Genomic DNA, 14,776 nt, shown 5'->3' with positions numbered 1-14,776 from the left:
AACATGTAGCATCTATAAATAAGCCTATAAAATAAAGGCTTGAGGCATGCTTGCAGGACAAGGTGGGGAGGTTTACTACATTGCCTTTGCTTGTGCTATCTTTGCTCTCAGAGGTGCCAAACCAGAATCTTTCAACAGAACCACAATCCATCACTAAAATAGTGAAACACTATATTAATTTTTCTTGCTAACTTATTTTTTTACCTCCATTTGTCTACCCAATTTGAAATAGCTGTGTGGCAAAGTGCCCCGCCCCTGTGTGCATTTGTGTGTTCTGTGTTGTGTATATGCGTGCGTATGTTAATGTTGGTGTATAGATTGGTACACGGGATATAAACGGGTCTGTGTTTCACGTGTGTTTAAAGTGTATAATTATATTTAGGCACGAGGATGGCACATCACTTCACGTGCAGATAAAATGTGTATAATGTGTGGCACGGGGTTGCACGTAATGAATTCACGTGCTGGGATTCAAGTGAGTAATTAATTAGTAATTGAATCCCAGCACAACAGTATATATAGATGCACAGTTTCACTCAGTCGGGGTTAGGTGTTCAGAGAGTGGAGAACGGGTGAGAGAGAAGGAGTAAAATAAGATCGGAAATATAAGTGTGTTGTTTGTACTCACCGTGTTTGTTCGTCTGTCCTGCACCGTCTGTTTAGTGTTTAGTCGTTTTGTCTGTCTGTTTATTTTGGCGTCAAGTGCCGTGTCCTGTTTTGTATTCCGTTGTTTAAACCTTTTATTTTGTTATTAAACGCTGAGTGCAGCCATTGCACTCAGCTCATCACAACCACCGTCTCTGTGTCTGTGTATTCCTGTCTGGTCTGACGCCACCCACTCTGGCCGTCTTTGTGACACGTGGTGTCATCGTGGGATAGCCGCGCCTCCAAGCGTCAGACCAGGAGGGGTCTGGGAAAAAAAAAAAAAAAAAAAAAAAGGTCAATGGCAGAAGACGCCATCAAACTGCGGGGCTGGTTCCTAGAGAATGCTGGGCTGGAGGCCCAGTCTCTGCCCATAATCGTCCGGGCCCTGTGGATGATGGACAGTGAGAGATGGGAGGCCTATCAGGAGGAACACACCCCAAACACCTTGGAGGAAGGTGTGGAGTTTCTCCTCAGCTACCTGGAGGCAACGATAAAAGGAACAGCAGCCCAGGTAGCAGGCCCACCAGCAGAGGGTGAATGCCTGCTGTCCCCATCTCCACCAGCAGAGGGTGAGTACCTGCTGTCCCCATCTCCACCAGCAGAGGGTGAATGCCTGCTGGTTTTGCCTCCACAGCCCAAATGGGAGGAGCCTGAGCGTCCACAGCCCAAATGGGAGGAGCCTGAGCGTCCACAGCCCAAGCGGGAGGAGCCTGAGCGTCCACAGCCCAAGCGGGAGGAGCCTGAACGTCCTACGCCTGAGTGGGAGGAGCCCGAACATCCTACGCCTGAGTGGGAGGAGCCCGAACGTCCTACGCCTGAGTGGGAGGAGCCCGAACGTCCTACGCCTGAGTGGGAGGAGCCCGAACGTCCTACGCCTGAGTGGGAGGAGCCCGAACGTCCTACGCCTGAGTGGGGGGAGCCCGAACGTCCACAGCCCAAGAGGGGGGAGTCGGTGCGTCCACAGCCCAAAAGGGAGGAGTCGGTGCGTCCACAGCCCAAAAGGGAGGAGTCGGTGCGTCCACAGCCCAAAAGGGAGGAGTCGGTGCGTCCACAGCCCAAAGGGAGGCAAGTCGGGGCTTCCACAGCCCTGGGACCCAAGCCACCAGCAGAGGGAAAATGCCTGCTGGTTCAGCCCCAAGAGCCGGAAGGGGAGGGGTTACAGGCTCAACCCCCTGAAAATTTTTTGGGGGGAGAAGGGCAGGATGCTGGTGTCCCCCAGCAGCCTCTCGCTATGCTGCTGAAGGCAGCACGGCGCGCACATGCCCAGCCGCCACAGCAGAGGGAGCCAGCACCGCCAGGAGCAGAGGAGCAGGAGCTGCCTCTGCCTCCGCCACCACCACCGCAAGGAGCAGAGGAGCAGGAGCTGCCTCTGCCTCCGCCACCACCACCGCAAGGAGCAGAGGAGCAGGAGCTGCCTCTGCCTCCGCCACCACCACCGCAAGGAGCAGAGGAGCAGGAGCTGCCTCTGCCTCCGCCACCACCACCGCAAGGAGCAGAGGAGCAGGAGCTGCCTCTGCCTCCGCCACCACCACCGCAAGGAGCAGAGGAGCTGGAGCTGCCTCTGCCTCCACCACCGCCAGGAGCAGAGGAGCTGGAGCTGCCTCTGCCTCCACCACCGCCAGGAGCAGAGGAGCTGGAGCTGCCTCTGCCTCCGCCACCGCCTGGAGCAGAGGAGCTGGAGCTGCCTCTGCTGCCCGTACCTCCGCAGGGAGTACGGTGGCCGGAGCCCCAGAAAGGGGAGCTGCCGGCCACGAAGAAGGGGGATGAGGTCTGGAGACCACTTTCCCCAGCAGCAGTTTCGCTGCAGGAGTTCTTGTGGCCGGAGCCCCACAGGAGGGAGCTGCCGGCTATGAAGAAGGGGGAGGTCGGGGGACCACCTGCCCCCGCAGCTTTTTCGCTGCAGGACGGGACCAGCATGCTGTCAGCCGTGCCACTACCGGCAGGGGAGCTGACAGCATGTCCAGCCATGGGCCCACTAAAGCCTCCCTTCCCAGCCCGAGACTTTGGCCGGGACTGCTGGGTATTTAAGGGGGGAGGTGGCCGTTGAGGCCATGTGTGCTGCGCACAAGGGGGGGTATATGTGGCAAAGTGCCCCGCCCCTGTGTGCATTTGTGTGTTCTGTGTTGTGTATATGCGTGCGTATGTTAATGTTGGTGTATAGATTGGTACACGGGATATAAACGGGTCTGTGTTTCACGTGTGTTTAAAGTGTATAATTATATTTAGGCACGAGGATGGCACATCACTTCACGTGCAGATAAAATGTGTATAATGTGTGGCACGGGGTTGCACGTAATGAATTCACGTGCTGGGATTCAAGTGAGTAATTAATTAGTAATTGAATCCCAGCACAACAGTATATATAGATGTACAGTTTCACTCAGTCGGGGTTAGGTGTTCAGAGAGTGGAGAACGGGTGAGAGAGAAGGAGTAAAATAAGATCGGAAATATAAGTGTGTTGTTTGTACTCACCGTGTTTGTTCGTCTGTCCTGCACCGTCTGTTTAGTGTTTAGTCGTTTTGTCTGTCTGTTTATTTTGGCGTCAAGTGCCGTGTCCTGTTTTGTATTCCGTTGTTTAAACCTTTTATTTTGTTATTAAACGCTGAGTGCAGCCATTGCACTCAGCTCATCACAACCACCGTCTCTGTGTCTGTGTATTCCTGTCTGGTCTGACGCCACCCACTCTGGCCGTCTTTGTGACAAGCTGATTCAAATGTTGCCACACCACTGCAGGCCATTGTCACAGGCCAAACAAACAATGGATATCAATGGATATGGAGCCGAGTCCCAGTGTGGGGACTATGACTGGATCATTGAGCACCTGACCAGTGTGGGAAGACTATGACTGGATCCCCAGTAGGGGTCAGTGAAGCAGGATGAGGTGAACTATTATCCTTCAATTAATAAGTCTTTGGAGGTTCTCAGCAGATATTTCTGATGAATGGCACTCTCATCCCCCATACCTATGAATCACAGTAAAGGCAACCATGCACCATATATCAAGTTTGCCTTTAACTTCCAACTCATAGATGAGGGAAATGCTGAATATGTAACTTACTTGTTTATGAGTATGTAACAGCATATCTAATGACACTATTCAAACAAATGCAATGGCATTACCAATGGAAACACACCATTGGATTTACAGTGAGAATGTCTGCATTCTCAAATTCTAAATATCTGGTTTAATTGACAATGAAACTTCCTTTTTTAAAACCTCTATTTAAGCATATGCTGTCAGCTTGTGCATCAAGCCACTAATCAAAAAGAAAACAAATGTCAAATAGATTTTGCTTGTGGATCACTCTGCCTCTCAAGTATCCAAATATGGTCGTGTGGACGTTACAACACACAAAACATGAATCACTGGAAAGATACATTTCAGCTGTTGGTTTTTACCTCACATGCAATGCTTTTCAATGAAAAAGTAAATGTGTGCATCGGCACATGATTCTGAACAGGTCGAAGGGTTAATCTCAGATTACAATTACTCCAACACCGATATAGTCATTAAAAAATAAATAATCTGAGACAAGTGCACTTTAGTGCATCCGCTTGCCTCGTAAAAACAAATGAACGGTTTTATCCAGGCTGTCTTTATCCAAAATGCAAAATGTTGCACCCAGTGCCTGTATTTACTATAAACAACCCTTGTTAATCTTTCAGGGGATATGGAGAGTGTAGTGGGCTGCCCCACTGAGTCCAACCAAATGCCACAATGACCACTGCATGCTCAGGAGGTGGATGTACAGAGCTGTGCTGCAGCAGCACATTTTACTGTAGGTGAGGGGAATAAGAACACCCGTCACTTAAACGCTTTCTCTCACACCTATCTTACAAGGGACCCCTTATAAAGGTTTACCATACTAAAAGCATAGCAAAGTGTAATAAAGCCTAGTGAAAGCATGGTAAAGCATAGGTAAGCATTGTGAAGAATAGCGAGGTATGGTAAAGCATATCAATAAACATAGAAAACCAGGGTAACTATGCATAGTATAACCATGGGAAAAGCATGGGAAAACTGCAAAAATACTGTGCAAAAATACTGTGGTAAACTTTTATGCTGTGCTGCACAAACATATTATATAGCATGTTGCATGTACAGGTCTACCTGTGGACCTCCTGAGGCCCAAAGAGTCCTGTGCTCATTAAACTAAAGATTACCATGAGGGCTTATATATTTAATGACATCTTCACTTTCCAAAAGCTAAAAAAAACATTACTGCCTTGTTTTTCTAAAGACATTGTGGCCTCTGAACTGATAGCTTATTCTAGTTTATTCTTATTTATAGTGAGGGTCAGCTTAGCCTTACAGGAACAGGTTACAGAATCCTAGAAATATTAGCTCCCTCGGATTCTCAGTCTTCCATTCACTGCAGCCTATGTTTGAGCCAGAAGATTATGAAGCCAAACACCCACTGTTCCCCATTCCTTATCTTTAATTTCAGCAGTATGTGCGTCATCCTTTTAATCAACGAAACGTCTGGAATTTGCACAGAATTCACGCTTTTTAGGATTATGTCACGCACTTTTCACGTTATCTACATCTAATCATACAACAGCAATTCTGCTTCTCGAAGGGGGTGCTAATTTGATAAATTAAAGCTGGAGTTGATATGCAAGAGACTTTTGTATGATTAGTTTTCCTGTATTTGATCTTATTCTGTATTTTATTAACTCACATGTTGATAAGTGAAAAAAATATCATGGTAGAAGTGGATAGTTTAATTATTGCAGTTGTAATCTCATTTCTTCTTCACCCCCTAACAGGGTGCTCCTTCTTGGGTCTTTAGACCTGCTCATGCTGTCTTATCCTGTGGATAAGTAGAGGACTTCCCCAGCACCATTTATATAAAAAAAATTAATCTCCGTCCCAATCGGAGAGCCCTTGAGGAGGTGTCCCAGCGCAGGGAGACACTAGAGAGAGGCACCATTGCAGAGATGGTGAAGGGGAGGATGGAGATAGTATCAAACAGACAAACCATTAATGCTCAGACTGGGTAGTCCTTGCTCCGCTGCCTGTACCAAGACCGAAGCTAAAATATAAAAAAAGTGTTTCAGATAACTTTACCAAAGGGATTTCATTAATCCTTGGTCTTGGAACTAGATGTGTCTCTTCCTTCCAAATGGTATTATCACAACAGACCTTTTCCATTCCCTTTCTAGAAATCAAGATACCATCATTTTTCTGTCACTAGATGTCAGTCCCAATTACCCTGGTAATATGATGATGATACATGTTGACATTTGGTTGACATTTGTATCTTGCAGACAACTGTTGATAATCTTGGAATCTCCCCTGTTTACATAAGTGTGGGAATGTTGACAGATGCCATAAATGTCACTATCTTAGGCCATTATGTAAATGTGGTAATTAAAAATACATATAATTGACACCTCAACTTACTGTTATGTTTAATTCAGTATTAATGTAATTGAATTAAGTGTCTTTCAAATAAAAAAAAAATGTTAAAAATCCTCAAACTCACCTTCATCGCAGCTGCTGTACTTCCTTCCTCAGTTTCATTTGAAACTCCGCCCAGACCACCTACATTAACAGCGTGTGCTCCGTCCTCTACTTTTCAGATGCCACTTTCAATGCAAAACTTCACAATAAATGGAAAAAGACGTGTTATAAGCGGTATTAAACCACTTCAGGCCGTGCGGTTCCCATGAAGTATACGGTGGTTAAAAGCCCTTGGCTTCTCCTTGGGGCTAATCACAACCCAGGTGTGCATATATTTCAAGGAAACCCATCATGGTTTATACCTTCATATCCAATTTATAAATTAAATTGATATCAAATATATTCTCATATGTGTAACAGCACAGCACAGCAGTATGTGCATTGCACACACAGTATTTGTACTTGTGACAGGGTAGCCAGGGGTGGTGACATCAAGCCAGGAACAGGAACGGCAAACACACACAACTCGGGTGCAAAACAACTGCTAACAGGGCAAAACTAAAGAAGTTAAATAAAACAAGTCACGAACACAAAAATACAACCAGGTCTTGAGGTCAGGCTGGGCAATTGCCTTCACTGATCCTTGTTTTGGTCTTCAGTTTCTTTTCTTTTCTGCTCATTCTCATTTCTCATTCTCTCCTCCGAACACCCACCTTTTGCAGCCAAAGCTGCAGGTCTTTCATATCATGGCCGAGGAGTTAACTGGCTATTAATTAACTTATTACCCCTCGGCCATAGTCTGCACAAGTAGAATAATTATGCGTGACTGACATTCCTGCGATGTATATAAAAATAAAACAACAAAACTATAACATATCATGGCGGACGGCACCTCGCTCATCCTTGCCAAAAATAACAAAACCACAGCTTTTTGCTATCATATTTATACATAAAATAAATAATAATAATAATAATAATAATAATAATAATAATAATAATAATAATAATAATAAAACAACATACAAATACATTTTATAGCAGGGCTTTGCCCTGCCCCCTCTAATTATATGCAGGGCTCTCTCCTGCTGCCCTGCCACAGTACTCATTCGCAGATAAAATGGAGTTTAATGCAATTATTTTTTTACTGCGCTTCAAGTTCTGAACTAGCTCCCCAAAGGCAACGCTAAGTGATTGCAGATTAATTAATTGAGAAGTGAAAACCTAATTACAACTACAGGAGTAAAAGGGTATTTTGTGTGAAAACTGTAGTATAGTTAAACTCAGAATTTATGACTGAGTGCTTGAAGCTATTGATAACTGTTTACACATCCACAAATAAAACATTAAATTGTTACATCTTAGCACAACCAATCAAGTGTCGTTATCGGCATTGATAGGTACTGTATGTTGACTAGGTATTTACCTGTTCATACCCTAGTTATGCCACTGGTATACTTTGATATCCTTCTTACAAGAGTTTTGCCAAGCAGGCTGTGGTTTATCACAGCAGGGATTAGGCTGATAAAATCAACCCTGTAGCAGCCTAGCTCTTTATATAAAGTACCCCTCTTGTCTGAAAATCACGCTGGAAATGTCAAAAACATCCATGAAAAATATTAGTCATTGTTGTTAACACTCTAGATCTTAAAGGGTACATAAGGACCAGTTTATTTTATTGTGTTACCTCATGGACCTCTCAGAACTACATTTCCCATCATCCTCCTGCTCACTGGTAAATCCATCTCAGTTACATATGTGAGCAGGAGGGTGATGGGAAATGTAGTTCTGAGAGGTCCATGCGGGTACATGGGAAGCCATCTTGAGGCAGTAAATGCAATTTAAAAGTTCAAAAAATTGGTCAAACTGTAAAAACAAAAATTAAAACAATACACACACCTTATGTAAACAGACAAATCTACAAAGCACAATGCAAAGCAGCATCTCTCCACACAACTACCCCACATACATTTTATTCAACTTATCAATCAACTAAGTAAGAAACTTTCTTTAACTCTCTCATTTCTAACTGGAAGATCAATTGTATTTGTTGCAATGGGGTCTGAAGAGCTGCTGTGGATGAGGCCATGACATCATTACATTTTGAGTCACAACAATTAAATTAGTTAATATTTTTATTTATCTCATAAAAAGGTGATATAATACTGTGCGGGTGTTAGAAATAAAAACGAATAATTAGCCACCTGGAACTACTCTTTTGAAAATTACAACACATGTGTTTGAATATTCTGTTTATTAGACCTTATTAAAAGCCTATGTTAAAACATTCACACTGAATTATTTTCATTGTTTGTTATCACAATGCAGGCAGATCAACATATTTTTTTTGCAAAGGGTACCCAAATTTCAAAATGTAACGAAAATCTATTAAAAGCGACCTAAATAAATAAATAAATAAATAAATAAATAAATACAATTCTAGGCTATGTGTGGCAGAATACATTCACAGATATAAGTTTCAACAAGTTATTATAAAACTGAAAAATTGAACTCTGAATTCTACCAATACAGATGGACAAGATAACACCTGCGAACTTCAATAGAGCCCTTTGCCTCTAGCAAGAATGTAACCAAAGTGTTAATGCAGACTGCTAAACAATTGTACTACCATGGCACCAATGTGCCACCACATCATGACCACTGTGTTGATACTGCTGGTAATGCTGAGTTTTTCTGATGATTCTGCCATGGTTAATACACTGGGATTATAATGGTATTTTCACAAGCTTTTCTGTAAGGATGCCCGATGGTGCCAAGATCCTGTCTGCTTTGTTTACTTGCTGTACTGAAGAGGAACAGAGTGACTGTTTTAGATCTCTGTTGAATGTTACAGCTATAAACCACAACAGGGGATAAAGCACATTTGCTCAAAACAAGACTGCTCTAAAAATATCTTGACATCATACAAACAGAAGCTTTAATGGTGAGGGAATGGGAACCTGTTCTGTAGTTAGATTCTGTCACCAACAACAAAGAGTAGGCCTCGATTTCTGGATTCCTTTCATATGAAGTAGCATAGTAGCTGCTGCCATATTTCCCCCAAAGGCCCTGAAATGAGGCTTGTAAAAATGTTTTTATTATTTAGTGTGTTAAATAATAAAAAAGAAACCTCAAATAAAGCATCAGTCCTCCGTATGGTTTTGAAAATATTGGTTTACATAAATTTGCTACCAGAGCTGCAATCGGATTGAGGCTCGCAAAATGAAAGCCATTTCTGCCTTTTTGCTACCTTGTAAGTTAATGTTTTAAATTCCAGCTCTCCTGTAAAAAAAACAACATTTGGTTACATTTTTATGTGGCTTTCCTGAGCTACATCAGAGATTGCGACTGGAACTGATAACCTCCTGGTGCTGCAGTTGGAAGCAGGAGCCTGTTAAGCAACAATGCTTCAAGGAGAAAGGAAACATGTGTGTCTGTACCTTTGAAAAGTATAAAGAAACACTGAAGTTTGAAACACTGAATTGACATCAGCGCATCAGTCAAACACTAAGGAGTGGCAGCTGATATGTCTGTGGACGGTGTATGGAGCATTCATTAAATTTGTTGGCTCAGACTGCCCTCTAGTGAGCTGAATGAAATGCAGTCAGTTCTGTACTTGAAATGAGATTGATCATCATTCCGTGCCCAATTTCTGAGAGTGTGCGTGTGAATGTGTGTGCATAACAGCTCAGATGGATGATCATGTGGTTGTCTAGTAACAAACCTGATATGCCAGCTTGCTCCGAGAGCAGGCTGGGTTTCTGGATCCACGATTTGACATTGTAAATCACTGAATTTACACGGGCATGCTCCAATACAAACAGACACAGAGGAGGAGTGTTGCAATAATAAATCAAAGAAACTATGCCTTTTGGACTAGTGGTGGGCCTGATGTAAAAAAAAAAAAAAACACTCCCTTTGAAGTCATTGCCATGCTGATTAGATTTTCAACATCTAAACAAGTTATTCATGGCTTCACACTTTGCTCCTGTTTTCTGCTGTCGCTGGTGCTTTTCTCATTGAAATATGTGTTGATACATGATCTAAACACAAACTGGAAATAACTGACAGGTAAGAAACTAAATACAGCTATAACAGAATGTAATAGCAAGTTATTGATGCACAAACAGGATTCATTGTTGTATAGAGAAAAGGGAACTACTTGATATTCTCTAGTCTTGTCTTCCCACCACTTTGGTTATTCATTACAACCAAACTGGAGTGATGGTGATAACAAGCTGAATTAAAAAGAACAAAGACTTGCCTAGAGTCAGACGGCCCCTCTACAAATCAACATACAAATCAGTGTGACGTATATGAGATTGGATACATAGACTAGAGGAATGTGTGATGCTTCCATGCTTAGTTAATTGCAGTCATAATCTTCCCAGGATAAAGCAGTCGGGTTACCTGTTGTTACTGACATAAATAATGTACCAGGTCTTAAAAGATTCTTATAGGAGTGATAACCGTCATTATCTTACTTCTTAAGGGGCTTATACAGCAGCTAATTAAATAATTCCATACATTTTATGCAACACATACTTCCATTTGCTCTGTAGATCTCAAATGTGTAGTTTTCAAAGAATATGTTATAGCAAAAATGTAGTTGCTTTAAAAATATATATTTATGGTATCACAATTCATAAAAGGAAGCGCTCAGTTTGTATGCTTCATTTTCAGGTAGTATTTTTCCGTTTCACTTCCTAGGTCAAGTCACCATAGCAGTGTCTTCTGGGTCAAAGCATGCCACTTTAGGCCTACAGAGGGAAAAAAATCACATGTAGATTACTTTCAATGCATAGCATGTCAATCATTATGGGAAGCAGCTGATTGGTTAATGATAAGAAAGCAAGCAATTCCTCTCTCCAGGTGAAATATATGTCGTCAGAGGGAGTTGCATCATTGAGAGAACATGAACAGCAGAATGCAGCATTTTCATAGGCACAAGTGATTCTTTGATTAGGAGAATATCAAAACAAATTTTAGGGATTTTTGTAGCAGTTTACGCTCTCAGCCAGTTAAATAAAAAAAAAAAAGAATTAGAAAAAATTCATTAACACCTGGTTGGCAGCTGTTGCCTGTGACAGGAAACGTGGTCATCCAATACATAAGTACTGTAAGCAGATTTTTAGATTTCGCCAGTAGGTTCTAAAGAAGATTGATAGTTTAGCATTATATTATTTATGAAAGAACAATTGCCTTGCATTAACCCATCAAAGGTCCAGGCAAGGAAATGTCTTGACAGGTACAGCTTTGATGGGATTAATGGACTCTTTTCCTGCATTTATTAGGCATTAGTGTGCTGGTGAATATGCTGTGTCAGTATATAAATACTTTATGAATAAGGAACAAATTTTAAAGTGATGTGGATGTTTATGATCTCACGGCTGCAGAAAAAAAAAGCTTTGATATGGGTAACTGTTCACTTCATCCTTCTGGGAATGTAGGCCTATAGGGAGAAGAATCTCATGTACAGTACTTTCAATGCAGACAACAAGAAGATTCTAGAATAAGCAAGATGACTTTGACCCTATCAATATTTCTCAATAAAATGGCCCCTCCTTCAGTGCTTTAGTGAGAATCCATCCTGCCTGAACTCTCTGGGCACTGTTCTGTCCAGACATGCGTATGTCATGTGTGTGTAGCCACGTTCTGTATGGTCCTTCACCCTACTGTATGTGTACACACACCATTTTGCATACAGACAACACTTCACTCTGGTAAAAAAAAAAAAAAAAAAAAATCCTTTGACAACTAATGGGCTTTGAGGGAATAAACAGTTTTTGAAAAAGACGAAGTGCGGAAATTATTTTTGTAACAGAAGTGCAAATTACTTAAACTCCCTCCTCATCATTAAGGGTGGGATGAAAGGATTGAATTATCTGAAGTGTTAATGAGTTAAGATAATGAAGCATCCGTCTCACTTGTAAGCTCGCTTACTTTAAAAATGTAATAAAAATAGGTTTTTTTACGGTAATTAAATACAAATCTATTGCAAGTGTATTTGTTGGATATAGTATAGAATTTCCTTAATTAAAGTTGAATTGTTTCAATTATTAAAGTTCCTAAGGACTTAATAAATCTGCCTTTACCTGGCTTTGAGCTGCTTTAAGCTGCTTTGAGCATAGAGAATCCTAAATGCCAGGACTGAACAGACTTTCTTTTTCCATTCAAATGATGTCTTTTCAACTCTCCAACTACTCTGCATTTATAGAGAGAGACAGTGGGCATAGCAGAGTTGAAAGGTGATTTGAATGGAATGATTAAAGCTGTTCAGTCTCAGCACCTTCTCCAGATTAACTCAAAGCAAGATCAAAGCCAGGTAAAGACAGATCCAGATTCAATTATTACATAAGAACATAAGAAGATAAGAAAAGTTTAGGAATGAGAAAAGGCCGCTTGGACCATCAAGGTGCGCTCCTTGTTTGCACACCATTCTCCAATACAGGGGGGATCAAATTTAAAAGTACATAATCCTGTCTTTTAGAAATGCATTCATAACGCTCTGTGTAAAAAGGTGCTTCATACCTTCTTGTCTAAACTTACTTTTTATGCCTGCTTGTTCTGTACTCTGTGCTAAATTTGAAGTACTGTCTTGGGTTAACTTTATTTATACCTCTTATGATTTTATAGACTTCAATCAAGTACCCTCTTTCCATTATTTTTCTAGGCTGGAGATTTAATTATTTTAGGCTTTCCCGAGCTCATGTCATTAAGTCCTGGGATCAGCCTAGTTGCCTTTCTCTGTACCTTCTCAAGTGCAATTATGTTTTTCTTTGTAGTGAAGTGACCAAAACTGCACACAGTATTCTATGTGGGGTCTAACTAGGGCATTGTATAATCTTAGCATAACCTCTCTAGACTTGTATTCCATGCCTTTTGCCATATAGCCTAACATTCTATTTGTCTTTTTAATTGCCTCACCACGCTGGCGAGATACTTTAATGATGACTCCTACTATAACCCCGAGATCCTTTTCAAAGTCCCCTATTTTGCATCACCTGGATTATTACGCCCAATATGCAATACTTTACATTTCTTAACATTAAAATGAATTTGCTATAAGTCTGCCCAGTTATAAAGAAGGTCCAAATCACTTTGAATTAGCTGGGCTGCAGTTTCAGAGACACTACTTCCCCATTTGGTATTACCTGCAAATTTAACAATCTTGAAGTGTGTTTCTTGGTCCAAGTCATTTATATAAATGAGGAACGGTACGGGTCCAAGTACAGACCCTTGTGGTGCCTCATTAAGTACATCCCCTAATCAGATTTTACATCTCTCATAGTTACTTTCTGCTTTCTGTTTTTTAACCAGTTTTGTATCCAATTACATGATTTTCATTTAAGTATAAGTATTTCATGTGGGACTTTGTCAAAGGCTTTTTGAAAATCAAGATAAATTATATCATAAGCATTGCCACCATCTACATTAGCTGTAAAATCCTCAAGAGTCAAATTCATTAGTATTCAACATTGAAAACCAGAGCCACCCAGAATGACAACAAACACTGTAGAATAGAAAGGGAAATGAAAATATATATATATATATATATATATATATATATATATATATATATATATATATAGATATAGATATAAATGACATTTGAAGTAACTATTAAAATTAACCCCCTGGTCTATTTTTTTTAAGCTTTTGTAACATCAACATTTTCTATTTTTTTTTTTTTATTTAGGAAAAAAAGCTTGTATATGTTGTGTAAATGTAGTCCTAGGAGTCAGATTTTTCAAAGAAAGGAACTGTTCCTGAACCAGTTTTTTTTTCTCTAAACAATTGTATCCTTTAAAATTAGCAATAACCATATCCACAAAGCCTGTTATAATAATATAAATAGTTGCCTCTATTTTTATTAAGGCTTAACATCAGAATACCAACCAACTAGAATATATATCCTTCTCTTTAGGATTAGAGAGATTCTGTCCTTTATAGAATTGTATTTTTAGATTGCAGATAAATGGAAAAATAATATGAAATAATGCAAATACAGTAATCTCAAGGCATGCTGGGAAGCCAGTGAGGGACTGTGCCTCCAACAATGAAGGATAAATGAACAGAATGATGGACACTGGATTTCAATAGCCATGGGTTGCGAAGGACAAAGCCTTTGCATAAATTGCAGCTGGCAAGTATGAGGTCTATTACCAGATGAACAATGGGAGGAAAAGATAAAATAGATCGCTTACTTTCACAGCCATAGAAATGTTGCCTTTGTAAGATGGGATGATAATCTTTCTCTCTTTTGTGCTGCACAACAGCATCACCTGAATTTTGATTCCCTTTCTTTCATCTCAAGGTATAAGGGTTGAAATAGAAAATATAAAGGGTCCTTATCCCCTCTCTTGTGTTCAGAACTCAAGATGAGTAAGGGGCTGCATGAGGATTCTTTATAGTAATTGGTAATGGGATGGAACAGCTTCTGTCATTCCAGTTTTGCTTCGAGCCCAGTACATTGTGCCAGTCACACGGTTTTGCAATATGTGGTCTTTATACAGTCGGGTCTGGACTGTAAACATTATTATGTTAAGAGCTAAAAGTGACAAATAAGTAGCCGTGAACTGCCGTGAACTGGGTGATCTCTATCTTTTCTACAAATTAAGAAGAAAAAGTGTCTGTTTTGTATAAATATGATTTGTGTGATTTTAAAATGTCACCTAGTAGTCCAACTCGTGTGGATTTCTAAATATTTGTCATTGTGGTTTCATA

Source organism: Acipenser ruthenus, chromosome 11, assembly GCF_902713425.1.
Source record: "Acipenser ruthenus chromosome 11, fAciRut3.2 maternal haplotype, whole genome shotgun sequence".
Classification (NCBI taxonomy): Eukaryota; Metazoa; Chordata; class Actinopteri; order Acipenseriformes; family Acipenseridae; genus Acipenser; species Acipenser ruthenus.
Note: the sequence above shows the minus strand (reverse complement) of the source record.